The following is a 27,649-nucleotide window of genomic DNA, read 5'->3' on the forward strand; positions in this document are numbered from 1 at the left end:
TTTCTCTATTATTTGATGCTTATTTAGAGAGTTTCCAAGTGTTTCTATGATAAAATCACTGAAATGAGTAATTTAACATATATCATTTTTTCCTTCTTTTAAAAGCACAGCATAGAGATAATCCCTTGCCTAAAGAAATTTACATTTTAGTGACGATAGACATGAAATAAAACAAGTGGGTAACAGTTGCTATAGCAGCTGGGTACAGTGAGAGAATGACAATGGTAAATTCCTAAAGGGTCAGAATGGTTTCTTTCTTTTTTTTTTTTTTTTTTTTAAAATGTATAAAGGAAGTGATGCTGTTACTAAGTCTGGAAAATGTGTTGATTTTAACTAGTTATGTGAAAGCGGAAGGAATTAAAGACATAGGGAAGAGCTTGTGCAAGGGCATGGAAGTCTGGGAAATTCTGGGACCTGTCAGTCATTAGCAACAAGGCAGTATGAAGGAGGCTCAACTCCACTCAGGTGAGACAGAGATGAAGAAGGGCCTGTGCACCCTTCAGAAAAGGTCATGGAGGCTGTATCGAGAAATGGGGGACACAGGAAGGCTTTTGTACCCAGGAGCCCCACAGCGTCCTGCTTGGTATCACCTCAAATTTTGTGTATTGAGCTCTTTCTGGCTTAGAATCCATATGGATTTTCCATATCATGTAGATATTAGCTCTTTGTAAGTCATAGTTGATATTTATTCTTCCTAGTGCATTTTTAAAGTTATTTATTTATTTATTTATTTTTGTCCAGTGTGGTTTTTTTGTATTTAAAAATTTTCAGTTATATCTATCATGAATTCAACACTTTTAAAACAGTTTAATTGTGATGCTTTTCCTTTGTGATTTTTTTTCTTTTGCATTGAAATACAGACAGATTAATTAAGAGGAATTGAAGGGCTAGTGGTAGGGAGTCCAGTTAGGAAGCTATTATGCCAAAGAGATGATGTCCTGAGGGCCTGGAATAATGAAAGGAGCAGCAGGAATGGAAAAGAGGAGATGGATGTAGGAGTTACTACAGAGGTAAACTTTATATGTTTCCATAACCAACTGTAAAATTAGGCAGGGATGTTTGGAGGCTGAGGTTTTAGACAGTGGATAGAAGGAAAGAAAACCAGCATTTTAAGCTTTTACTGTATTTCAGAAAATTTATGTTTAAGCATTCAAAAGAATTTATTGAGTACCTGCTATGAGCCTGACATTGTTCTATGTGCTTGGGATGTATTAGTGGACAAAGCAATGATTCCTGCCCTTGTGTAGTTTACTTTTTAGGGGTGAATACAGATGATAAACAAGCAAAAAATAACCATGGCACATAAGTAAAGTATACAGTACATTAGAAGTCAGTGTGATGGATATTATCTCCTTGCTTCTCTAGATTTATTTTATCTTTTCCTCTTCCTGCTCAGAGCTCTGGAAGTCTGACTTTTACAGATGAATCAATGGGTTCTTTTGCCTTTGGGCCTCCAATTAAGTTTAACCGATGAGAGGCAACAAAAGGAGATCAGAGCCTGGGAGGAAAATGAGTGTTGTTCTCTCCTCCTGCTGGACAAAGTGTTGATAATGGCTGGGCTTATCTGGCAACAGGCTCAACTTCTGTAAGATGCCTTCTCCTACAGGTTTCTCAAGGTTCCAGCAAACTGCTTCTCCCTTCCTCGCTGTTTTAGCCAAGACTGGCACTAGAATTCTGCTGTTTCTCACCCTGATGTGTTTCAACATTTGTAGTTAATTTCCCATTTATTTGCCCAATAGCACCTTCAATACCCTCACACCCCATTTGAGCATACCATTTGTTTTCTACCAACCTTGACTAGTGTAAGTGATAAGTACCAGGTGAAAAAAATATATATAGAGAGAGAGCATGGTAAGGGGGGGTCAGGATTGTCAGAACTGAGAGGATAATTTGAAGTATGAATAGGATGGTTAGTTGGGTTTCATTAAAAATGAGACGTTTAAGCAAAACCTGGAAGGAGTTGAAGGCATCATTCAAGTGGATATCTGGGGTAGGATAATTTCAGGCTGAAAGAGCAACTATAGGTAATGTAGTAAGAACGGTGTGTCCTATTATGTCAAGAAACAGTGGAAGACAGCAGGGCTGGGGCGTAATGAGTGCACTGGCTTGTAATAGTGAAGATCAGAGACCATGCAGGAATTGAAAGTCATTGCAAATAATTTGGCTTTTACTCTGAAACTGGGAGTCACTAAACAGTATTAAACAAAGGAGTGACATGATCTGACATACTGAAACAGGATAGCTTTGGATACCTAGTTAAGAAGAGCTGCAGGGCTTCCCTGGTGGCGCAGTGGTTGAGAGTCCGCCTGCCGATGCAGGGGACACGGGTTCGTGCCCCGGTCCGGGAGGATCCCACATGCCGTGGAGCGGCTGGGCCCGTGAGCCATGGCCGCTGAGCCTGCGCGTCCGGAGCCTGCGCTCCGCAACGCAAGAGGCCACAACAGTGAGAGGCCCACGTACCACAAAAAAAAAAAAAAAAAAAAAAAAAAAAAAGAGTTGCAGGCAGGGAGAGGGATTGAAGGGAGGAGAACTAGTTGGAGATGATCATCATAGTAGTTTTATTGGAAAATGATGACGACTCTATCCCTTGTGATATCAGAGAATGTGGTGCAAATTGGTCAAAGCCTAGGTCTAATTTGGGGTATGAGAGAACAGAAAGATTAAGGGATGTCTCCCTTTAGGTGGACTTCTGTCACTTCAGATAGAGTGCAGGGAGATCAGCTTGGCTTTCGACATGCAGAATTATACATGCAGAGATGTATAATTGCTATCTCCAATTGGAAATCACAAGTAGACAGACAGATATGTGATCTGGAGTAATAAATTGGGAGTCATTATATAGATCTGCAATACAATAGTCCACTTGCCACATGTACTAGCGCATGTAAAGTGCTCAGCAGTCTCATGTGGTTAGTGGTTGTTGTATTAGGTGGTGCACATATAGAATATTTCCACCATAGAAGAAAGTTCTAATGTACAGTGTTAATCTAGATGGTATCTCAAGTAATTAGACTGGACGAAATCACCAAGGGAGTAATAAGAGAAGAAGAGAAAAAACTGAAACCTGGGGCAATAAAATATTAAGGGATCAGACAGGAGATGGAAGCAATAAAGACTTGAAAAGGAGTGGAAGTATAAGGTAAATCAGAAGTATCTGGTTGAAGTGTATCATTTCATCCTCATAACAAAATTAAGGGGCTTCAGTTATTTTCAATACTATTTAGGTGAGGAAACAGGCTCAGAGAGTGAAAGCACATGTTTTCTATCACACAACTAGTTTTGGAAAAGTTGGGATTTGAGACCAGAAAGAATGGAAAGCCCCCTCTGGGAGGGATCTAGCTGTATATAAATATGATGATGGTGATTTCTCTTACACCATGACAGCTGGGGTTTTCTCGCCAAAGACGTCTGTTCTGGTAGATTCAGGATGTTGACTCAGGTCTCAAGGATCCACCCAAACCTGTTGAATGTATTATACTGACAACAGCTGTCTCCAATTATGACCAGATGAGAGAGAGTGTTTGCTTCCCTCCCATCCAGTTTTATTGAAATCTAATTGCTATATAGCATTGTTATAGTTTGAGGTGTACAGCATAACTATTTGATATGTGTATATATTGCAAAGTGATTACTACAGTAAGTTCAGTTGACATCCATAACCTCACATAGTTACAAACATTTTTTTCTTGGGACCAGAACTTTTAAGATCTACTCTCTTAGCAACTTTCAAATATACAAAACAGCACTGTTGATTATAGTCATCATGCTGTACGTTACGTGCCCAGAACTTATTCATCTTATAACTAGATGGTACCTTTTGACAAACTTCACCCATTTTGTCCACCTCTTACCCACCACCTCTGCAACCACCAATCTGTGCTCTGTGTCTACGAGTTTGGTTTTTTTTTTTTATTCCACACAAAAGTGAGTATACAGTATTTGTATTTTTCTGTTTGATTTATTTCATTTAGCACAGTACCCTCCATTATGCATAAGGTCCAATGATGTGTCACAAATGGCAGAATTTTATTCTTTTTTATGGCTGAAAAATATTCCATGGTATATATGTATATATCATGTTTTCTTTATCCACTCATCCACTGATGGACACTTCACTTGTTTTCTGAAAACATGTCTTGGCTATTGTGAACAATGCTGCAATGACCATGGAGGTGCAGATATCTTTTCAAGATAGTGATTTCATTCTCTTTGGATATATACCCAGAAGTGGAATTACTGGATAATATGTAGTTATACTTCAAATTTTTTGAGGAACCACTATACTTTTTCCACAGTGGCTGCATCAATTTATATTCCCACCAACAGTGCACAAATGTTCCCTTTTCTCTACATCTTCACCAACATTTATCTCTTGTCTTTTTGATAATAGCCATTCCAAAAGATGTGAGGTGATATCTCATAGTTTTTATTTCCTTAATGATTAGTGATATTGAACATCTTTTCATGTACCTGTTGGCCCTCTGTATGTCATCTTTGGAAAAATGTCTCTTCAGGTCCTCTGCCCAAAATAAAATCAGATTTTATTTTGCTATTGAGTTGTATGAGTTCTTTATATATTTTGGATATTAACTCCTTATCAGATATATGATTTGCAAATATTTTCTCCCATTCAATAGGTTGCCATTTTGTTGATGGTTTCCTTGGCTGTGCAGAAGCTTTTTAGTATGACGTAATCACACTTGTTTATGTTTGCTTTTGGTGCCTTTGCTTTTGTGTTAAATCCAAAATCCTCTTGTCCAAAATATTATTTACAATGGTAAAGTGTCAGTGTTTGCTTTTGAATGGATCATCTTCCCTAGGTTTGTCACATAAGAGGGTATGTGCTTTATCTTACTGACCCACAAAGTCCTAAGATTGCTACGTAAGGGGCTTAATGTTTTGCCCGATTTGATATTTCTTATTATAAAATCTGTAACATCATTTATGTCTTAGTTTGCATCTCCTTGAAGTCATAGACTGAAATAAGGATTTGGATGCAAGTGACCTATTTGGGAGAAGATCCTGGGAAGCAGAAATGAGAGAGTGAGGAGAATGAAGCAGGGCAAGGAGAAAAGCTAAAAAGGGTTAGTTACCTCCATGGGCAAATGGAGCTTAATCTATGTGGGGTCAGTCTGATTCCTCTGACTCACACTACCCTTAGTCCAGAGTTGACCTTGGGGTAATTACCCATAATTCTGGGCTATGCTTATGTACAATTTAAGTTGTGTTCCCAGCTTCCCCCTGAACCAGAAAAATCAGAGATGTTGCAGCTTGTGTTTGAGGTGAGACACAGACACTGTGCATGAAATTGTCCACTAAAGCCATACTGAAATCACAGGGGTGGGAGGTGGCATGCAGCACTTGTAAATGTGTAATACAGTTGGGAACTAGCATAATTTAGCTGTTGGTAGTTACTAATGAATACAGAATTACATTATCCTCCCTTAAAATGATAATGTAAATATACTGTCTGACACTATCATTTGTCTCTGAGACAAAATAATTACCAATAAAACTTAAAAAGAAACTCTCCACTCTTTCAAATTAGATGCATCATTTTGGAATCAGAGAAATTGGGTTAGAGTGCTAGTTTTGATGCTTATTTTCTCTCTGACTTTTGAGAAGCTAGTTATTATTACTGCACATCAATAGTGTAATCTATATAGTAGAGATAAATGTATTTACCTCATGGGATTATTAGAAGAGTTATAGAATATATACACAAACATACACATACGCACACATATCAGGCATGGAATAGGTACTTAATAATTGTTAGTTTTCCTTTCTTTTGAAAAATTGTATTTATTTAATTCATTTTATTCCTGAGCTCCTTTCTTTTTTTTGAATGCAAATAGAGACATATGTTGATTGGTATCAATGGTGAAAAAACAGAATAAAAGTGATACAAAATTCCATTTGATTAAACAAAGAATATTGGACTTTCATGAATAATTTTGGTATTTAAGTTGTGACAAAATGAAAAAATATATGAACAAAGAAAAATATCATCTTATCCAAATTTTGTACTAAAAATTCATATACTGCAGCCTAATTTTTCTTTTTATGAGATTTTAAAAGATGCAAGAAAAAAAAAGCAAACTGTATTAGGTAGTACACATATAGAATATTCCCACCATAGAAGAAAGTTCTGAGGTACAGTGCTAATCTAGATGGTATTTCAAGTAATTAGACTGGATGAAATCACCAAGGGAGTAATTTCTACTTCCATTTACTGTAATGGGAATATTGTTGATTATAAGCTTTGAATTTTCTATTAAATGTCTTCTTATCTCTTTGCTTTATTGAACACTAATTCCTCATTTTTTGTTTATGACCTTACTATCTAGAGATGAAGAGAGAAAATAAATGCTAACAAGTCTAAATCTTGAAAGGTCAGGGTATTCACACACACAGTATTTCACTTTTCTGAATGCATTAGCCATTATAAGTCTAGTATCTCCGTCAACTTTCAGATATCAAATTGATGTTGTGCCATTTTCTCCCCTGGAGGCAATTTTGAGATCATAAAAGTGTGCAAAGGACAAGAAAATGGGGCCTGGGTGACTCAGAATTGAGAAGATGTTCAGTTCATGGGTAGTGAAAAAGAACCAAAGTGCTGGTTTCACTGGCTGTTTGTTTTTGTAGCACTTCAAGTAATAAAACCATCAACATAAATTCTGGGTTGGTTTTGTTCCCCATTGAACTTTTGCTCTAGGGACTGATGAATCTTTTTGCACAGCTGTGTAAATACTATGCTGCCATTTGGCACAAATGGGAGGTTGGTCTTAGAAATCTTCACTTGTGAAAAATGAAATAAGCACAGGGGACCAGAACAGGTGTGGATTAGGAAAGGAAGAGAGGAGCTGGAGCTCTACAGTCTGAGATTTTTCTGTAATAGATATTTGCTGCTTCTCTTTGCCTAATATATTTTCATTTGGGTACCTGCTCCTTCTCTACATCATAATTTTGGTCAGGCTGTCAGGTACCCTCACTTCTGTCCAACAGAGTAGCTACTAGGGGTCCAACAATTGTAAAATTAGAGGCAATAAGAAAAAAAAACCATCTTGATAAATTTGACTATACAAAATTTTTCAAATGCATAAAAAAATCATAAGCAAAATCAAAGACATTTGATAAATTTGGAGAAAATATTTTCAAGGAATATCATATATAAAGGGTTCATAGCCCTAATTCATAATAAACTTTTAAAATTAGAAGAGGAAAGAAATGTAGTAGAGATTAGCAAGAAGATATAAACAGATAATTCACAATAAAAATAGCTGTTAAACATAAAAACGTTTCCAATTTCTTCACATCTTTGCCAACATTTACCTTTTATTGTTTCGATAACTGCTGTGAGATGGTATCTCATTGTGGTTTTGATTTGCATGTCCCTAATGATTAGTAATATTGAGTATCTTTTCACATATATATATTCATTTATATGGCTTTTTTGGAGAAATGTCTATTCAAGTTCTTTGCTTATTTTAAAATTATTATTATTGTTATTATTATTATTATTGCTATTGATTGTAGCAATGAACCTGGATGAGATTCAAGTGAAATAAGTGAAATAAGTGAGTCACAGTAGGATAAATACTGTATAATCTACTTATATGGGGTACCTAAAAAAGTCAAACTCATAGAAGCAGAGAATAAAACAGTGCTTACCAGGGACCAGGGGAGAGAGAAATGGGCAGTTGTTGTTCAGTGGGTATAAACTTTCAGTTATGCAAGATTAATTAGTTCTAGAGATCTGCTATTCAACATAGCACATACCGGTCAACAATACGTAATGTGCACTTTAAAATTTGTTAAGAGAGTAGATCTTTTATTAAGTGTTCTTACCACAGAACACAAAACAAAACAGAACCAAAAAACCCAAAGGGACACAGAGAAATTTCTGGAGATGATGAATATGGCTATTACCTTAATTGTGGTGATGGTTTCGTGCATATGCATATATCTAAACTCATCAAATTGTATACATTAAATATGTGCAGTTTTTTCTATCTCAATTATACCTCAGTAAACTTATTTGAAAAACAATAAAACAGGACAAAACAGAAACATAAAAAGGCATCCATGCAACTTCAGACATAATTAGAAAACTTAAAATTATACTGTGATACCATTTATAACCTTTCCTAACTGGTGAAAATTAAAAGTATGACCAGATTCTGTTGGCAAGGTTGTGAATCAACCAGCACTCACATATATTGCTGGTGGGAATGCAAATGAACACAACTCTATAGGAGGGGAATTTGTCAACATCTAACAAAAGTATATATTCATTTAACTTTAGACTTAATAATGCCACTTACAGGACTTTTCCTTGAAGATATACATCCAGTAATATAAAGATACATATGCACAAAGTTATTTAGCATTATTTGGAATTGCAGACTATGGAAACATAAGAAATTGGTTAAATGAATTATGATACATCGGCACAGTGGAGTATAATGTATCTTTAAAAAAAAAGAGAGAGGGCTTCCCTGGTGGTGCAGTAGTTGAGAGTCCGCCTGTCGATGCAGGGGACACAGGTTCGAGCCTTGGTCTGGGAAGATCTCACATGCCGCGGAGCAACTGGGCCCGTGAGCCACAGTTACTGAGCCTGCGCATCTGGAGCCTGTGCTCCTCAACAAGAGAGGCCAGGATAGTGAGATGCCTGCGCACCACGATGAAGAGTGGCCCCCGCTTGCCACAACTGGAGAAAGCTCTCACACAGAAAAGAAGACCCAACACAGACAAAAATAAATTAATTAATTTTATTAATTTATTAATTATTAATTTTTAAAAAACTACTATGTAGCAATTTGCAGGATGTATTATCAAATTAAAAAAAAGAAACTTCCCAGGATATATTATGCAGTTGGGATCTCTACAAATTAGTAGGCTATCATTCATGAAAGAAAGAAAGGGAAATAAGAAAAGGTACATATATACACGTTTATTCATTTTAGGGAGAAGAAACACTGAAGACATACAACAAAAACTACTGATATAGACCTTATAGAAAGTAGGTGAAAGTGGCATAGAAGGAAGGGACAATTAAAACAGCATAGAAGGGATGGGGGTAAGACTTCTCTGAATATCATTTTTGCTTCAGTTCTGACCTTTAGAAACATATGAATGCTTCATATACTCACAAATAAATTATTAAAATTAATATGGATATAAGGAACCCAACTTGGAAAACAAACAGAAACAAATGACCCTAAATATATTACAGTAAATAGCATAACCACAGTGAAGGAGAGAAAGAGGAAGAAAAGAATTAACCTAAGTAACTTTGAACAAAAGTATTTTGACAACTATACTCTAAGGCTAAAGATAAAAAGAACTGTACACAAATATTGAACCCCAGTTAGTAGAATTGTTTTTCACAGGGGTATATGTAAGCAATTCTTTTGTGTGTATTCTAGTTACGTGAATAAACAAATATATTGTGCATAATGAGAGCCAGATATGTCTCTGTCCGAGAAAGGAGTTAGAGTTAAGGAGAGGTGGAAGGTTAAAATAAATCTTGTTGCTGTCAAAGCCCTTCAGCCAGAGACCACGAGGAACATTCCTATAATTGACAAGTTTGGTTTATTTTTTGCATTAAGGGAGAATGCACACTATGGGGAACCATGGGGTGTCTCAGAAAATGTTAGAAAGAACCTACCATAGGATCTGGACATTTGTTGGCGCTGAATTGAGTGAAAATCTAAGGAAGTGGGGGTTTTCATTTGGGAACCTGCTCCTTCTCTACCTCATAGTTTTGGTCAAGCTGTCAGGTACCCTGACTTGGTCCAAAAGTTGTAAAATCAGAGGCAATATGAAAAAAAAAAACAAAACTTGATACATTTGACTATACAAAAAATTTTCAAATGCATGAAAAAATCATACGCAAAATCTCATGGTCTCAGAGTAACCTTTTCTACTGTTGATATTATGTGAGATTGTTTATGTTCAACAGGAGGATAATATGGCCTAGCTGTAAGTGCTTGTCCATCGTCAGTAAATTAGAATTGGAGGAATCTGTATGAACTAATGGTTCTTGCACATCAGTATATATTTCTTAGCTCTGACCCTGAAAGGATGTAGAAGCAATGACACACCAGCACAAATAAGCACACCTCTCAACGACATCTTGGTTTCTAAATATTTGTTTCCAATAAAAGAAACGAACTCCTTGGAAAGTGCCTGGTGCTGAGGCTGGAGCCTAGAAATTGCATGATGAGACTAGAACAAAGTGTAGTGTCAGAAGTTAAAGAAATGTTTGGAAAAATGATAGAAATGTATCAAAAAGACACAGGAGCCATCTTGAAGTGACTCTCAATGGCCAAATCTATGGCAATATGAACAGCAAAATAATGTTAGTAATGGATTGTAATCCACACAATAAAATATGAATTGATGAGACTTACTAGTATACATAAGTAATTTAATAAATAGATGGATAAATAAATGGAGAAGGAAGAGAAAACACTTTGTTATAGTTTAATCCAAATGTAGAAGGAATGATAGAAATAGAAATACCACTAAAGGATGTTTTTAGACAAGAATCATCAATGGATGCTAAAATTAGTAATGAGAGACAGGATATTTACATAGTCTCAAATTATCTTCCCATAAGATACAATGGGAAAGTTGTAACTTTATTGTGAAGTACCATGGAAGACACTACCAGTGATAAATAAATTGACATCATGTGTCTCCTAATATGATACACACTGAGAAGGAGATACATCACTTCCCTATTTTTACAAAAAAAATGTATAAACTCAGTTCAATAATGAGAAAATAGTAGACAAATGCAAACTGAAGGACATTCTACAAAATAATTGGTCAGTACCCCTTAAACATATCAAGGTCATGAAAGAAAAAGAAAGAATGGTCCAGATTAAAGTAGACTAAGAAAATATGACAATTAAATAAATGTCTTCCTGGATTATTTTGGAAGAGAAAAAGGATATTACTTATCAGCTGACAAAATTAGAATGAGGTCTTTACACTTGATAATAGTATTTCACCAATATAATTTTCCTGATTATTATGATTCTACTCTTTATTTATTTATTTTGTGGTACGTGGGCCTCACTGTTGTGGCTTCTCCCGTTGCGGAGCACAGGCTCCGGACGCTCAGGCTCAGCGGCCATGGCTCACGGGCCCAGCCGCTCCGCGGCATGTGGGATCCTCCTGGACCGGGGCACGAACCCGTGTCCCCTGCATCGGCAGGCGGACTCTCAACCACTGCGCCACCAGGGAAGCCCTATGATTCTACTCTTTATGAAAGATGTAAGCATTTGGGCAAACTCAGTGATACACACATACATCTTTTGTGTTATTTTTGTACCTTTTAATTTCTAAAAGTACTTAAAAATTAATATTAAAAAATCAGTTTCATTTCTGAAACTTCAAAATGGTAATCGCCCTCTACAGCCTCTAGAAAACATTTCTATGCTTGCCACATGCTCATCCCATTCATGTAGAACACTTTCCTTTGATATTAATGGAATGGACATGAGTTGAAGAAAACAGCATATTTTCAGGAAATGCTATTACTCAGTAAATCTTAGTTTAAAGATTTAAGGTACTCTTAATATAAAAGAAGTGGAAGTCTGCAGATATCATTAAATAATTTATAGTCATCAAACAGAGAAGACTTCAATATTACATTAATAAAATGTTTTATTTTGTTTTTTTTAATAGCATGGGGAAACCCTTTTTCTATGAAACAAAATTTTCCAACATACTTATAATAGATGCTTTGGGGTAAAGGTATGGTAATTTTTTAAATTTAAAACTTTATTTTCCATATTTTTTATGGAGATATAATTTACAAATGCATAAAGTTATGTAACAACCACAATCAAAGAACAGTTCCATCACTGCCAAAAACTCCCTCTGGCTGACCATTTAATCTCATTTAAGTAGAGCTATTATATTTAGCCCTTTGAATTTGGCTTGTTTCACTTCACTCAAAGAATTTGAGAATCATCCATACTGTTACATATATCAGAATCTCATTCCTTTTTATTGCTATTAATAGTATGCATTGTATGGATGTACCACAGTTTATTTGTTTATAAATCACTTGAAGGACATTTGGATAGTTTCCGGTTTGGGCTTATTATAAATGCAGGCACTGTAAAAGTTTGTGTAAAGCTTTTTTGTGTGTGTGAGCATTGCAAAGATGGTAAAGTATGTCTTTAGGGCTTTCACCTTACCTGTTGGTAGCATTCATTCAGGACTGGATATCCTTCACCACCTGTTGACTCTTTATCAGCCAGGCTCTCCATTAGCTCAGCTTGCCTGCCAGAAAATAATTAAATTCAGTAAATATGTGATCCCTTCCTGTGGACTGGTTTATCCAAGTGCCTCAAAGTCCTTTCAGAAATACCATAAACACTATAGGTTACAAATTATAGGCAGAATTTTATATCACACTCAATAATCTCTTCTACTTTCCGTCTCAATTAATAGCATATTCATCTTCCTATTCCTTTTAGAAACCCAAAATCACCTTTCATTTGAACTTTTATTAATATTCTCTATGAAGTTACCAAATGTTGTATAGTCTCTTATTATTTCAGCCTTATCACTTGCCTCCAGATTCACAGTCTACGTTTTCCTCCTGCTTTGTTTATGGTTCTCCTGCTATTCAGTCAGATCATCACAATGACCCAGTCCTTCTACTGCAATATCAGTGGGGTCCAGTCCATGACATTCAAATAAAGATCTTATCATTATTCATCTATAAACAAGTTCCTGACAGTTTCCTGTTCCCCCAATGGATAAAGAGAAAACTCCTTATCATGGTATACAAAGGTCTCCCCAATCTGGTATCAACTATCTTTCCAACCTTATCTTTTGCCCTTGCAGTCAATGTATTCACATTCACAATATTGCTCTTTCCAGAGTTCCCTGTGTTTTGGTCTTTGCATATTGCTGTTGGCTATACCTATAATACTTTCTTTTTCTTTTCTAACTGGAAAATGCTTACTCATCTTTCATAATCCATCTTAAATAGCCCCTCTGATGTTTTTTCTCTATTCTCTCTATTCCCAACCTGGGCAGGTTAAATCATTTTCTCTTTTCTCCATAACATCTCCACACATTTTGCTATTATCAAACTCATCAAATTATATTGTGATTTTTATGTCACTTTTTCTCTAGTAGACACCTAGCAAAATTATGGGGTTCAATAAATGGTAAGTTGAATGAATATAAATGAATGAGTGCACGAGACGTAAGGGAAGTATTTTTGCTGTAGAAGAAAATCTTCTGCTACCACTCACATGTGCACTAAAATACAAAATAGTCTACTCTGATTATGAGGATGACTATTCTTAAGTAATTTATATGACTTCTATGTTGTAAATAAATTTACTTTTAAATCTGAGTTCATTCTTCGTATGCATTTTGTCAGGACACTTTCTAAACTCGAAACCACATTCCTCTCTATAGCAGTGATATGAAATGGCTCTAGGAAACTACACATTTAAATAATGACTTAGGTCAGATGGTAAGAATAAGAAACTATATTGTATTGGTCCAATTAATTTAATAAGGCCTTTAGTTTCCATAATAGACAATTAGAATTACAGAATTCTATAGAAATAGAATTATATATATAAAGCTTTTAGTAATATTATATAATATTTCACTTTAAACATGCTATGCTTTTGAATGTAAGTTACTGTGAAACTAACTGGAAAAAACACCACCACCTCATCAGACTCTTAAGTGTTGAAAATCTTTTTCCTCTATATAGAAACTATATTCCTGTAGAAACTATATTCCTCTATTAGAAGTAGATGGCACCATTTTCCAGGCTGAAATTATAAGCCAGTACACCTCCAGGCATTTCTTAATGGAGAAACTGAAAGGTAATCACATCTGCACAACTCTGTGTGCCGTAAGCTTGACAGATTTGAGTGCACTGTATTGTTTTCTGAGAGATTATTTATACTCTTATCATTAAGATACAGAGATCCTTACTCTGAACTGGCTTTTTAAAGGATTTGCACTGAAACAGCACCTGCATCTGTAAAATGTGCAGGGAGGAAAGCCAGGTTTGTTTAATGTCTTATATGCTCTTCAGGTACTTAGACAGAGAATGCATTTTTTCACGTTCCTTTTTGTTTACAAAAGTCTCATCATTGTGACTTTATGTAAGGCTGTTTATACATTGTGTGTGTGTGTGTGTGTGTGTGTGTGTGTACATTCAAGACAACACAGATGTTTGCGTGTTGCTACAGAAATGTTTTGTTACATGCTGTCTTACATTATTAACCCTCAGCCTCTGGATTTATATTTTTCTTTTCACAGTTAAACTTGTGATTAAGGCTAGAGAGGCGTGATGAATCCTTGTGCAAAGTGATGAAATTATAAAATTGCAGTGGCTTAAACTGATGTTCACAACACTGAATTCATTTGGCTCTAAACCAGGCTTATTCATAAATTTCTTGTACTTGAAGGGTCGGCAAACATTTAATATACCTAACTTTTTTCTTTCCAGGTATAGTTTGATCTTGACGTCGACTAAAAAATAAACCAAAATAAACTAAGGGAAAACCAATCTGTTGTTTTTTTTTTTCAAAGTCTCCCTTACATTCTCTTGCCAAGAGGGTATGAAACCTAATTATGTATTTTCTATGAAGCAGTGATCATCACATTGAAAAGTGAAACATCCAGACAGTCTATGAGACCTAATAGTCCAGTGATATGCTGAGAAGGGAATTTTATATATTTGACATTTTCTTTGCATTTTGAGGACTGCATTTAAGAAAGGAGACTTTAGTGTAGTCTCAGAGATGAGGTGAAAAATGCCTCCAGGCCTCCTAAAAGTTTTAATGACCTGAGAAGGTTTCTTAACTTTTCCTGCTGGTAATAGTGTTTCAGCAAAGCACTTGATACTTGGGAGCTTCACTGACCCAGAGAAATAGGAGACGAGATCCAGGGATTACACTTTCCATTTTTATTAAAAGTAGTCTGTTCTTTCAGAATCTATCTGAATCTTTGTGTGCTGAGAGACCTCAGCAGATTAAAGCTTTCTAGAAGGATTTCATTGAGGAAGAGGATTGAGATACATATTTTCATAGCAAAAGGTGTTTGAAATGATACCTATTTTCTTCTGAAGCCTTAACATGCATATTTACTTACTTAGTGTGAAGAAAATACCACCATCTCATCTCTGGTAAGATGGGATGAAATTAATTTCATATGGGATAACTTTTTCTTCTATAATGAGAAAAAAGAATGAAATATAAATGTCTCTGGGGCAGGGGGCATTTTGATTCAAGTTCATACTAGGGTATAAAAAAATGTTTTTCCAAGAGCAGTTTCTGATGGATGGAAGAAGAGTAAAGAGAGCAAGAATACACTAGATGGAAGGAGGAAAAAATATCATAAAGTTGGGGGAAATAAAGAGGAATGGAGATATGGGAACATATGTATATGTATAACTGATTCACTTTGTTGTAAAGCAGAAACTAACACACCATTGTAAAACAGTTATACTCCAATAAAGATGTTTAAAAAAAAAAAAAAAGAGGAATGGGCTGAGAGGCTGGAGCACTCACAAGCCAGCCATGATGCCAATTTTATAGATGTGTACCCTGGCCTTTCCACACTGCTTATGCTTAAAGCTGGCTATCAACTCTGTGACTAGAGCCATGGCTAGTATTTAAATATTAGCATCATAGATGGCTAGGAGTATTTGCTAAAATAGTGCTAGACTAGGGCTAACTGTGGTAATTTTTCCCCCATATAGAATTTGGAAACATTAAAAAAAAATCATGCTTGAGGACATCCTTCTAAATACTTCTTTCTACTTGAATTTGCCATTCATAGGACAACACAATGCCTAGAAAATTCATATTTCAGCTCACTTGGCAATTAACTAATTATATTTAAAGATGGGGATCATGATTCTTTTAGACCTCTTAGAGCCACTTGGACATAATGGAAAATTCCAGAAATCAATTAATACATACGAGAAACATAAGTATAAAAATAATATTTTTAAATTGTAAGATAAAATACAATAGGCTTGGTCCTATTGGTGGGAAAATTATTATTAGCAAAGTGTCATTTAAATGTGATGATTTACCTTAAACTATTTACAATTCTGTTCTCATTAGAGATTTTTCGCAATTGAGGAGTCTACTTTTTAGAAAAAATATTTATTTATTTTGGCTGCACCAGGTCTTAGTTGTGGCACGTGGACTTCTTAGTTGCAGCTTGTGGACTCTTAGTTGTGGCTTGCAGGCTCTTAGTTGCGGCATGCATGCGGGATCTCTTTCCTTGACCAGGGATCGAACCCAGGCCCCCTGCATTGGGAGCACGGAGTCTTACCCACAGGACCACCAGGGAAGTCCCTGAGTAGTCTACTTTCTTTTCCTTTTAGGGGACTCAAAATCATGAAACCAGGAGCCTGTGCTAGGATTTCTCACCACCTTTCTTTGAAGCCTTTGCGCAGTCCCCTTAGTTCCTTCCTCTCCATTCTCCTCAACAGAGGAACTGCTGCTATCTCTACTGAGTCATAATAAGTGAATTTGAACACAGTTTAAAGTAGACAAGGTACCACTCACTAGTCAGCTTTTCTCATTTTCCTTGGTCTCCTTAGTCTGTCTTTAAAGGTGCTAATAATGAGAGCAAATCTTCATTCCACAATTTTTTTGAAGTCTTTGCTATTTCCAAGGTACTATGCTAGATATCCAAAAATAGAATATTCTTGTTTTTTGAAAGCTGGGAGCTGGGAGTGGGGGGGAGGGGTAGTTAAAATACATTCATAAATAACTTGGATACATAAGCTGAACATAATACAGAACAATGAGATATTTACTGAGATATTTACTGATATTTACTATGTGCTGTATACTCTGCTAGGTGCTGTGAGTGATTAAAAGAAATGAGTGGAGCCCATGAATTAACTGGAGAGATGGTGCATACACACATGAAACACAGGCTGGTAGGAATCAAGATAAGTAGAATCTGATGAGAGGACATCAGAGAGCTAGATTTATGGTAAATATGTAATAAATGTTTAGAGATAGTTTAAAGAAAATTGGGAGTAAGCAAGGACTATGGAGTAGCTTTAGCTGGTGCTTTAAGAATGACAGTCAGGTAGAGCAGGGGAGGAAGCACTCTGGGTAAGCAGGAGCAAAGGTAAAGAATTAGGTATGTACTGGCATGATTGGAAATGAGAGAGGCTAATGGGAAAAATACAAGCAGGGGGCAAGAAGGAGACCTGGAGGTCAGGCAACTTGTCCAAGGTTGTACAGCTAAAAATAAATGGGGTTGGGATTTGAACCTGGGATGTCTGATGCTGACTCCCCTAGGTGAGAGGTCAAAATTGGAGCATAGCCTTCACTATGGAAAACAGTATGGAGTTTCCTCAAAGAGTTGCCATATGATCCAGCAATCCCAATCCTAGGCATATACCCAAACAAAACTATAAGTCGAAAAGACACATGCACCCCTATGTTCATAGCAGCAATATTCACAATAGCCAAGACATGAAAACAACCTAAATGTCCATCAACAGATGAATGGATAAAGAGGATGTGGTACATTATATACAATGGAATACTACTCAGCCATAAAAAAGAATGAAATAATGTCCTTTGCAGCAACATGGATGGACCTAGAGATTATCATACTAAATGAAGTAAGTCAGAAAGAGAAAGACAAATACCATATGATATCACTTATATATGGAATCTAAAATATGACACATATGAACCTATCTACAAAATAGAAATAGTCTCACAGACATAGAGAACAGACCTGTGATTACCAAGGGGGGAAGGGATGGGGAAGGGATGAATTAGGAGTTTTAAATTAGCAGATGCAAACTATTACACATAGAATAGATAAACGACAAGGTCCAACTGTATGGTATAGGAAAATATATTCAGTACCTGTGATAAACTATAATGGAAAAGAAGATGAAAAAAATATATATATATAACTGAATCACTTTGCTGTACAGCAGGAATTAACACAACAATGTAAATCAACTATACTTGAATAAAATAATTTTTTAAAATTGTGGCAGCCTTGAATTTGGGCACAGAGATTTGAGTTTAATTTTGTAGATACCTGAAGATTTATTCAGTGTTATGTTCTTGCCTTTCTACTATGAACATTAGCAGCTGCTTTAATATTGGAAAAGAGCACTCAGAATTGAGAGAACTCAGCTTTCTGAAATGATGGTCTTGTAAATGACCTCAAGTACTGGGAAGTAACTTTTTTAACTTTCAAAATTCTAATGTTCCAATATGTGATAAGTAACATAAACTTCTGTGATATTATTGGGTTTCTGCTGAAGACTCTTGAGATTCATAAAAGGAACACTTTTAAGCTGAGATGTGACTTGTTTGAGGTTCCTATTATGCGGAAAACTTATTTCTAGAATTTCAACTAAACCTAAGACGTGAGTGTTTACAGATTGATTTGTGTCTCCTCAAAGTTCATATGTGGAAGCCCTAACTCTTAATGTGACTGTATTTGGAGAGACCGCCTTTAAGGAGGTATAAATAAGGCTAACCGAGGTTATAAGGATAGGACCCTAATCTGATAGAATTTGGTGCCCTTAGAAGAAGAGGATATGACACTCAAGCTCACTTTCTTTCTCTCTCCTCTTGCACACAGGAGAAAGGCCATGTGAGGACACAGTGAGAAGGTTTGCAAGCCAAGAAGAGAGTCCTCGCCATAAACCAGCCCTGGTGGTGCCTTGATCTTAGACTTGTGGCCTCTAGAACTGTGAGAAAGTACATGTTTGTTGTTTAAGCCACCCAGGTACTTATATTTTGTTATGGCAGCCCTAGCAGAATAAGACAGTGAGAAAAAAGTAGGAAAGAGAAAAAAGGAGAATTCTATCTCTCAAATTAATAAAAGGAAATTGAGGGGAAATACAATATACCTAGAAATATGTTATCATTTAAGGAGGCATTATTAGGTCCTAACTTAGAAAGCTCATCTTCATAGGCTGTCTGGATTGACATACTGTGAAACATCAGGAAGTAAGTTAACTGATTTTCTTGGAGAGAGAAGTCACCATGAAAATTATGGACAGTGTCATTTGGGGTTACCTATGTTTAAAAATAAATGTAATTGTGGCCAATGAGAAATATTTGAAAACTATTGGCCATTTTTTGTTTCACTCTGCTGTAGTTTATCAACACAAGTTTTAATAAACTCCATTGGCAATATTATTTTTCTCTTGCAGCAGCTGACTAAAAACTCTAGGGCAAATTCTGGCAATAATTGTGTTGAATCTCTTCAGGGAAAAAGTGGGAGAGATAATACTTATAAAACTTTGCAGTGGTTTGCATTAGCAGATTTTTTTCAAAGACTGAATATTTTCACTTTTTACTCATTTGAAAGCAAGCAAACCTGAGTTATCTGAACGGGAAGAAAAGTTTCACTTTTCACATGGGGAACTTCTTAAAACGAGAGAAATTATTTTGAGGAAGATGCAAATTCTTGGGTATCTGTGTGTCTAAGCTTATTTACTAGTTCAATGTTGGGTGATGTAGCACGTTTCCTATTCCTGTATCCACAAATACTGAAACTGTGCTTCAGCACTGCAATGAAGACATAACAACTTATACTCTTCTATAGTTTCAAAGACTCTGGAAAAAAAAAAAAAACAATCTAGGCCATGCCCATATATAATAAAGGGCTTTTAAATTTTTTCCAGGTTCATATAAAGCCATTTAAATCATTTGGTTCCTCTTATAAAAATACAGAAAATTGAATGTCTTGCTCTATATAATAGATAATACATAAATTTGAAAGAAAGCGTAAATAATTTTATGCTGATAGAGTCTTTCAATATTGCTAATTTCTTCTTTTATATTTCTCCCTCTTACATTTAAGCTAAATAAAATTGCCCGTTTGATACAGATATTTAAACCAAGCTTCCAATTGTGAAAAAGAAGTTTTTAACTTGATTTCCGAAACAGTTGGAGGTTTATTCATTATACATTTCTAGATTTTATGTTATTTAAAATTACTTCTCCACATAGTACTGGCTATCAATCTGTATAATAACTTTGTCTATCATGCTGCTGTAATCAGATTTTTTAGATTTACTCTTTTATTTTGAAACATATTTCCATTCAGGTAAATGTATTGGGTACTTGATAGGTAAAGTTCAATAATGAGTTCTAATTATTTCAAGCAAAGTAGAACACTTAACATGATTTCAAAGTTTCCTGTAGGGAAAATGAGTCTTATATGAGCATGCATTGTTTTTGGCTGCTCAACATTCAAGGATCCAAACATCTTTCTTACTATGGGATAACTCTAACAGTGGTGGTAAGCAGGGCCCTACCTCTCACTACAGAAGTGAAAGAGGTACATAATTCTTTGACTTCCTGGAAGCTAATGTATAAGCAAGTAACACAGGCTTGGCTAGGTAGACACTACGAACATTTAATATTAAGGGAATCATTCAAAAATAAGGGAGTTGAGTTTACTTATAGAGTTGTCACAGTGAATTTTCAGGGGCAAGTGTCCACTGCTAAATTGGTGTTAGAGATGACAACATCCATCCAGACTGCTCCTGTGTGCTATCTCGGCTACACCTTGGTTTCCTTTATTTCTTCTCATCCTTTATATCTTTCCAGTGTTTCTGTGAACTCTCTATTATCCTTTCCATAAATTTGTTTTATGTTTAATGAGAGTGGATTTCAGATATTTGCAATCAAGTAGCATGACTATTACCTTCCATCATCAGAGATTATTATTTTCTTAAACTGTAGGTGAAATTAACTAAAGTAGTGATAACTTTCATTTGTACAGTCCTCTATAATATTTTTGAAGCACTTACACATTCTTATTTAATTTTATCCTAAGGAGATTACTATGAACTGGTCAGGAACTAGTATCTCTGAATGATAAAACAATAAGCTATGGCATGGAAATGTTAAATGACTTGCCTAAGGACACCTACTCAGGCATAGAGAAGAATTTATAAGCCAGAGTGCCTGACTCTCAACATCACATTCTCATATTTGTTTCATATTAGATGATATCAGGATTGTGCTAATAAAAATCTTAAAAACCTAAAAGAATAGCCTAGATAAATTTTAACTCAGCAAATATTTATTGAATAAATTTCTAACCTGAATAATTTATTTTTTTAAAGCAATAAAAACAAAATTATTAACTGATGAGTAAAGCTGTCTCTACTCTCCTAGGAACTTACTATTGAATCAAGGAGGTAGATCTACGTAAATAACATATTTCAATAGGTACTTATGGGGTCTGGAAAATTCTTGAGGCATAACTTCTGAAATGAATGAAGGAGCTAAGTGAAGGGTGTGTGGCAGGATTTTTCAGGGGAAATCATGGAGTTGGTTTTGTAGGAACTTAGCAAAGAGTATGCCCTGAGAGAAGAAAATGGAGATGGGGTTTAAGACTAGGTCATAGTGAGCCTTGAAAAAGCCTTATTTTTGAAATGTATTCTCCAAGACAGCAGTTTCAAGCAATCTCCAAGGAAGTGTTGACCTGACACAAATAGACTGCCAGATATTTCTCCAGCAAAGATGGGTTTATTCAGGATCAGCAGAGAATTGCAATTTGGACTCTGCAACCATGGTTATCCACCTGTAAGTCCCTGCAGGCAAGGGATGGAGAACACTTTTATAGAGATAACAAGTAAGTTGGTAGGGCTACAGGAAACAGAGTCCATGGCTTTCTATTGGCTGAGTCCTTGCCAGGAAAGAAGAGGCATCTCTTTTCTTCCTGTTGGGCTCTGCTCTCATTGCAGAACATGAGAGATCCCCCTCTGGCCTCCCAACTCTATTTAATTGGTGTTTCTGTTTGTCAACTTTTTACTGAAGTTTGTTAAAAATGTGGTTTCCTGGACCTCCTTTGCAGAAGTTCTTATTTTTCTGCCTGGGCTAGAGCCTAGAATTTGAATCTTAACAATAACAAATTCAGATGGTGTGCAGATGCTCCCCAGTGAGAAACGACTGGCTTATGTCTTGTAATACATTGTTACTGTTCATGTAACTTCTAATAGGTCTAAGTGTATGAAAAAGGGGCAATGAAACAGCCTACCTTCAGTCTTGCCTAATATTATTGTCAAATAATATTCACTCATTCAGGTGTGTAATGGGTTCTGTCCCATTACAGTTGGAGGGTTGGTAGAGGACGAAACAAAGTGCCTGCAAGCATAGAGCTCGTGTCCTAGTTGGAGGCAGGGTAGAGACTATTTTGTATCTTATATCTTCATTACAAATCAGAGAAAAACAAGAATAGGAGATGTGTCGATGGAGGGGTATTGTTTTCATAGCAGTGATCAGGAAAGGGCTCTCTCGTGTGATACTTGAGCAAAGTCCTGAAAGATGTTGACATGAGGAGGGAGTTAATCTGAGGAGGAAACTTCCAGGCTGAAAGAACAGCAAGTATGAAGACCCTGAGGAGGAATTTGTGGTGGGAAAACAAGAGTCCAGTGTGGTTAAAGAGGAGAAAGGAAAGGAACTAAAGAAAACCAGTTCAAAGATGTAGAGAATGTTTGCTCTTTTATGCTGCCGTACGGTGGTCTCTGTGTTCTCAGTGTCATGGAGAGAGAAATTTGAGCAGGTGATTTATGATTTTAAACGATCACTTTTGCTGCTCTGGGGAGAAGGGACTGTTGAGAAAGCAGAGTGTTGAGAGATAAGAGGTGATGGTGATCTAGACCAGGCTGGCCTCGACTGGCATGGCTATAATGGTCCTTCAACCTAATTACACAATATATGTCTTCAAAACATGTTTAAAGGGTTCTGTGGTATTTTCCAACATCAACAGCCAAGTCTCTGGTTCTCTGGACACCAACTATGTCCTACAATGCAATTCAGTTCTGGTAGTAACTCCTTGGATTTAGCACCAGAGTCCACAGATTTAAGGGTTCAGACTCACAAGAATGTCCTCACTTTAGATGCCAGTCACAAATATTGGGTCCCCAGGTTACACACATTCTGGCCAACTTGGCTGCAGATTGGGGTTTCCACCCCCCCCCAAGTTCAATAATTGGGTAGACTGGCTCATAGAACTCAGGAAAACAGTTTACTTTCTATAACTGTTTTATTATAAAGGTTACAACTCAGGAAGAGTTGTTACCAAACCTAACTTGTGTCCACTCTCCTATCTGCAGCAAAGCCAACCTACTGACACCAGTTGTAGTGAAGGAAAGAATAGCATTATTTCAGGGTGCCAAGCAAGAAGAATGAGCAGCCCATGCTCAAAAGACCTGAACTGCCTGGTGGCTTTCAGGAAAGGGTTTCTAAAGACAACATTTGAGGTGAGGTTTGCAGCTTGTGGACTTTCTTCTGATTTGGTTGGTGTTCAGGTAACAGGGTGATGTTTTGACGATCTTAACCATCAACCTTTTGGTTCAAACCAGTTTGGGGTCTACATGCCTGTGGTCAGCACAGAGGTACCGTCCTCCACCTAGATTGGGGGGGGGGAGTCTTGGTTTCTGCAGAACAACTCACAGATATGCATCAAATTATTATGTATATCTCTTAAGGAGGATCCAGCACTCTGTTTTCTGGATGACCAATTGTTTAAGTTATCACTTTTCTTGCTTGACTGCTTTCCCTTTGTTTCTGTGTTCCCTCACTTCCCTAATTAGTAACTGCTTGAGTCTGCTCTTTGGAACTCAGGGAAGGCCTAGAAGACTAAAGCCTTTTTCTACAAACAATAAACAGGGGACACGGAGGTGCTTTTGTACCTGGGAGGGCCCACAGATCCCTGCTCTGTTTCAATCCCTGCTTTTCTTTGATACTGTTCAATCCTGAGGGTAGCAGAGGTGGGACAAGAAAAGGAAAAGTTTTGGACAGAGAGGTTTATCATAAACTCATCAGGGGAACTCAGTTTTAGTGGAACTCGGTTTCACAGGCAAATGGAAGAGATGCATAGGGCAAGTTATAGGGGAAGGGGCATAAAGTTTCCCTGCCATCTCACTGTGCAACACCATCCCAACATCTGGATGTGTTCACCAACCTGGTAGTTCTCTGAACCCTATCATTTAGGAGTTTTTATGGTGTTCCCATTACATAGGAATGATTGATTAAATTATTGACCATTGGTGATTGAACCCAATCTACAGCCCCTCTCTCTTCCTCAGAGGTCTGAGGGGAGGGCTGAAAGTTCCAGTCCTCTGATCATGTGATTGGTTCCTCTGGCAACCATCCCTCATCCTGAAGCTACCTAGGAACCCAGCAAGAGTCACCTTGTTAACAGACACTCAGGTATAGTTGAAAGCAGCTTGTTACAAATAACAAAAGGTGTTGCTATTACCACTCACTCAGGAAATTCCAAGGATTTTAGAATGTCTGTGTTAGGAGCTGAAGAGAAAGACCAAATAAATATGTGTTTACTATAAGTACATATAATGGTGGAATCACATGTTGGCTGAAAGCCAGCCCAGTTTAGGGATACATTTCTTTAATACTGTATTGCTTTTGACACCCCAGAGTTCACACTATGTAGATGGCTATGTATGAAGGAAAAGGAACATTTTAACATTTCTATAGAAGGACACTTTATAATTTCTATAATTTAAATTTTAAAATAACATCCATTAGGAAATATCATATTTACTCTAAATTCTTCTTGCTGAGATCCAATCTACTGCTTTCTCTAGAACCATATACTTGTTTTATAGGATCTAATAAAATGATCTCATAATTATGTTAGGATTTCAGCTGCTTTACATGAGATAGTTCTATTTGTGGAATTAATGTCGATTCTAGTTATATTAGAGAACATGTCTCAAAATCGCAAAAGGAGATGAAGATGGCCATAACATTTCTAGAGCATGAAGGACAATTTGACTTAACCATACAATAATAGTCACTGAATGTTAGTGTTTTTCAGTAATGATACAGGAAACAAACTTATTTATATGTTGTTAAATGCTTTCCACAAATGAGAGAATTGACGTATGTGTTAACTGTAGAAATAGGCAAGCTTTTAAGACTGAGAGAATGGATAGAAATAAAAGCAATCATGCCCTTCTGTGAACAGAAATGCAGTTGCCAATGATAATGATTCCATTCAGTTTGAGAAACTATGATACAATGTTCACCACATTGAAAAATGAAACGTCCAGTCTGGCATTATCTGTGGCACATATCCAGTGATATGGGACAAAAAGGACTTAGTGTGACATCTTAGAGTATCTATGAATTTATGAAAGAAAAAAGTGGGATGGTTTTCAAGTTAGGCAAAATTGTAATAGAACATTCTCTTCCCCAGTATAATAAAACTGGAAATGAGACAGGAGGGAAGAGAGCAGGGCACAACCATCAAAAGAATGACATAGCATTGAAGATATGACATAAACTGGTTAGAACCAACTAGGTTCAAGATGGTGGAAGATTCAACTTCCAGTGGACCTTGAGCCTCATTATGCATTCATTGTAATACATTAGCTAAATGACACACCCACAGGCACCATGATAGTTCTGAGGCTGACCATAAAAGGCCAAAAAGTGGGCTGTGGCCCAATTCCTGGAAATCCCCACCCCTTCCCCCTAATGGTTGGAATAATCCTCTCACTCATCAGCCTATGAAATCACCCAGCCCATAAAAACTACCACCCCTGCACCACGCCACCCTCGACTTCTAAGCCAGCCCATACTGTCTGTGGAATGTGTATCTCTTTAAATAAATCTGCTTTCACTTTACTATGGCTCCCTCTTGAATTCTTTCCTGCGTGAAGCCCATCCCAGGGACTCAACTGAGAACTGACACGTGTGGTCTTCTCCCCCTCCCCCATTTTTCCTTTGATTATAAAACTGTAGCCCACTTAGTTACCGGGGCAGAGCCCTCTTGTTTGTCCACTTATATCCTTCACAAGCAGCCTATATTAATCTACTTTTTACCTATCACTTTGTCTCTAGCTGGATTCCTTCTGCAACGAACCATAAAGAACCTGAGCTTAAGTCCTGAGACAAGTTGTGTGGTTTCAGTTGGAAGATTGTGGGTTCAAGTCCCTATGTGAGGTGCAGTTTCATAAAGAGAAGAAATAGCAAGATACGGTCACGTTTAAACTGGCACGTTTTACTTTCTATCGTGGAGGTTGGGCGGTTCGGAGAGGAGGCGAGACTACGGGGCTAGAGAGGCTGTTCCGGCGGCTGCACGCATGGCTGGAAGTGCTGGGTCCCGAGCTGCAGCTCCAAACCTCCCGTACAGGTATTCTACCTCTAGTTTCTTCGCAGACTGTGTCAGAGTGGAGCTGAGACGTCTGGACAATTCCAGAAGAGCATCTCACTGTTTTCGCAGACTTGCTGGCCTTGTGGCTCTGACTGCTTGTTCTCTATCACTAAGTCGTCGTCAGGACCCCAAGAAGCAGGAATGAAAGTGGTGCTTTCTCCGGCCCAGGGTTCCAGGACACAGTCCTAGGCTGACTGTGGTTATGAGGCCGACTGAGGGTATGAGGGGCCTTCACACCTCACTGCAAACTTTGCACTCGTTGTAACATACAAAGAAACGACGCCTGGATTTTTCCAAACAACAGTTTTTCCTCAATTTCTTCCTTAACTTTATGGAACAAGAAGCTGAGTAGGACCCAATATAGATGCTGCTTTCTTTTCTACTCCCCTCGTATCAATATACATATATATGTAAGTATGTATATATATTTCCTATGGGTAAAAAAACCTATGATTAATTTTAATCTATTTAGTGCACAGTGTAAGCTTAGTTGTGAGGAGCTCAATATAAACTGGGTAATATGGTTAAGAGCTCAGGCTCTGGAGTCAGCTGGGTTTTCAGCCATGGTTCTACAACTTATTAACTGTGGAACCTTAGGGGATGTTAAGGACTGAATGTTCTTGTCCCCTCAAAATTGATATGCTGAAGTCCTAACTCCCAGTGTGGCTGTGTTTGAAGATGGGACCTCTAAGGAAGTAATTAAGTTTAAATGAGGTCATATGGGTGAGGCCCTGGTCCAATAAGCTTAGTGTCTATATAAGAGACACCTGAGAGTTCCATTTCCCTCTCCACCTGTCTAGGATTCAGCAAGAAGGCCACTATCTGCAAGTCAAGAAGAAAGCCCTACCTGAAACTGAAGCAGCTGGAACCTTGATCTTGGACTTATAGCTTCCAGAACTGTAAGAAAATAAATTTCTGCTGTTTAAGCCACCCAGTCCAAGCTATTTTGTTATAGTAGCCTAAGAAGACTAATACAGGAAAATTATTTAATTCTCTGTGCCTTAGTTCCCTTACTGTAAAATGAAAGTAACAAATAGGCCCACTTCCTAGTGTTGCTTTGATGAGCTGAGTGTAAGAAGCTCAACTAATGTTAGTTATTCATATTATAATTATTGAGAATGCAGTTTACTGTTGTCTTTATGTATCTAGAATAGAATGAGCTAATTTTATTTGGTGAATGAGTGTTTTTTTTTAATGAATTAAACTCATTAGGTATAAGTATTTATACATATTTTGTATGTAGAAGAATGTATATGAACCTGAGACAGATTTAAAGCTTTGTCAAAGAATGCTAAAAAGAGAGGTCTGTGGAATGTAAGAAGAGTAAATTAAACAAATTTTTTTATATGAATTTTGACTTTTTTTTGAAGGTGTGACTCAAATGTGACCAGACAGACTTAGGTGAATATTGTTTTAAAATTTTCAAGGC

At 36.9% G+C, this 27,649-nt stretch overlaps 1 long non-coding RNA gene across 1 annotated transcript in view; it reads left to right on the top strand.

Annotated features, from left to right (window-relative positions):
• LOC136792087 (uncharacterized) overlaps nt 1-26,091 on the top strand; it is a 54,365-nt gene extending 28,274 nt beyond the window's left edge. Inside the window, exons 2-3 of the long non-coding RNA XR_010835249.1 lie at nt 18,655-18,801; nt 25,908-26,091. This is a non-coding gene — a long non-coding RNA (uncharacterized lncRNA). The remainder of the gene's footprint in view (nt 1-18,654; nt 18,802-25,907) is intronic.
• Nucleotides 26,092-27,649: the final 1,558 nt, after the last annotated feature.

Source organism: Kogia breviceps, chromosome 11 (assembly GCF_026419965.1).
Source record: "Kogia breviceps isolate mKogBre1 chromosome 11, mKogBre1 haplotype 1, whole genome shotgun sequence".
Classification (NCBI taxonomy): domain Eukaryota; kingdom Metazoa; phylum Chordata; class Mammalia; order Artiodactyla; family Physeteridae; genus Kogia; species Kogia breviceps.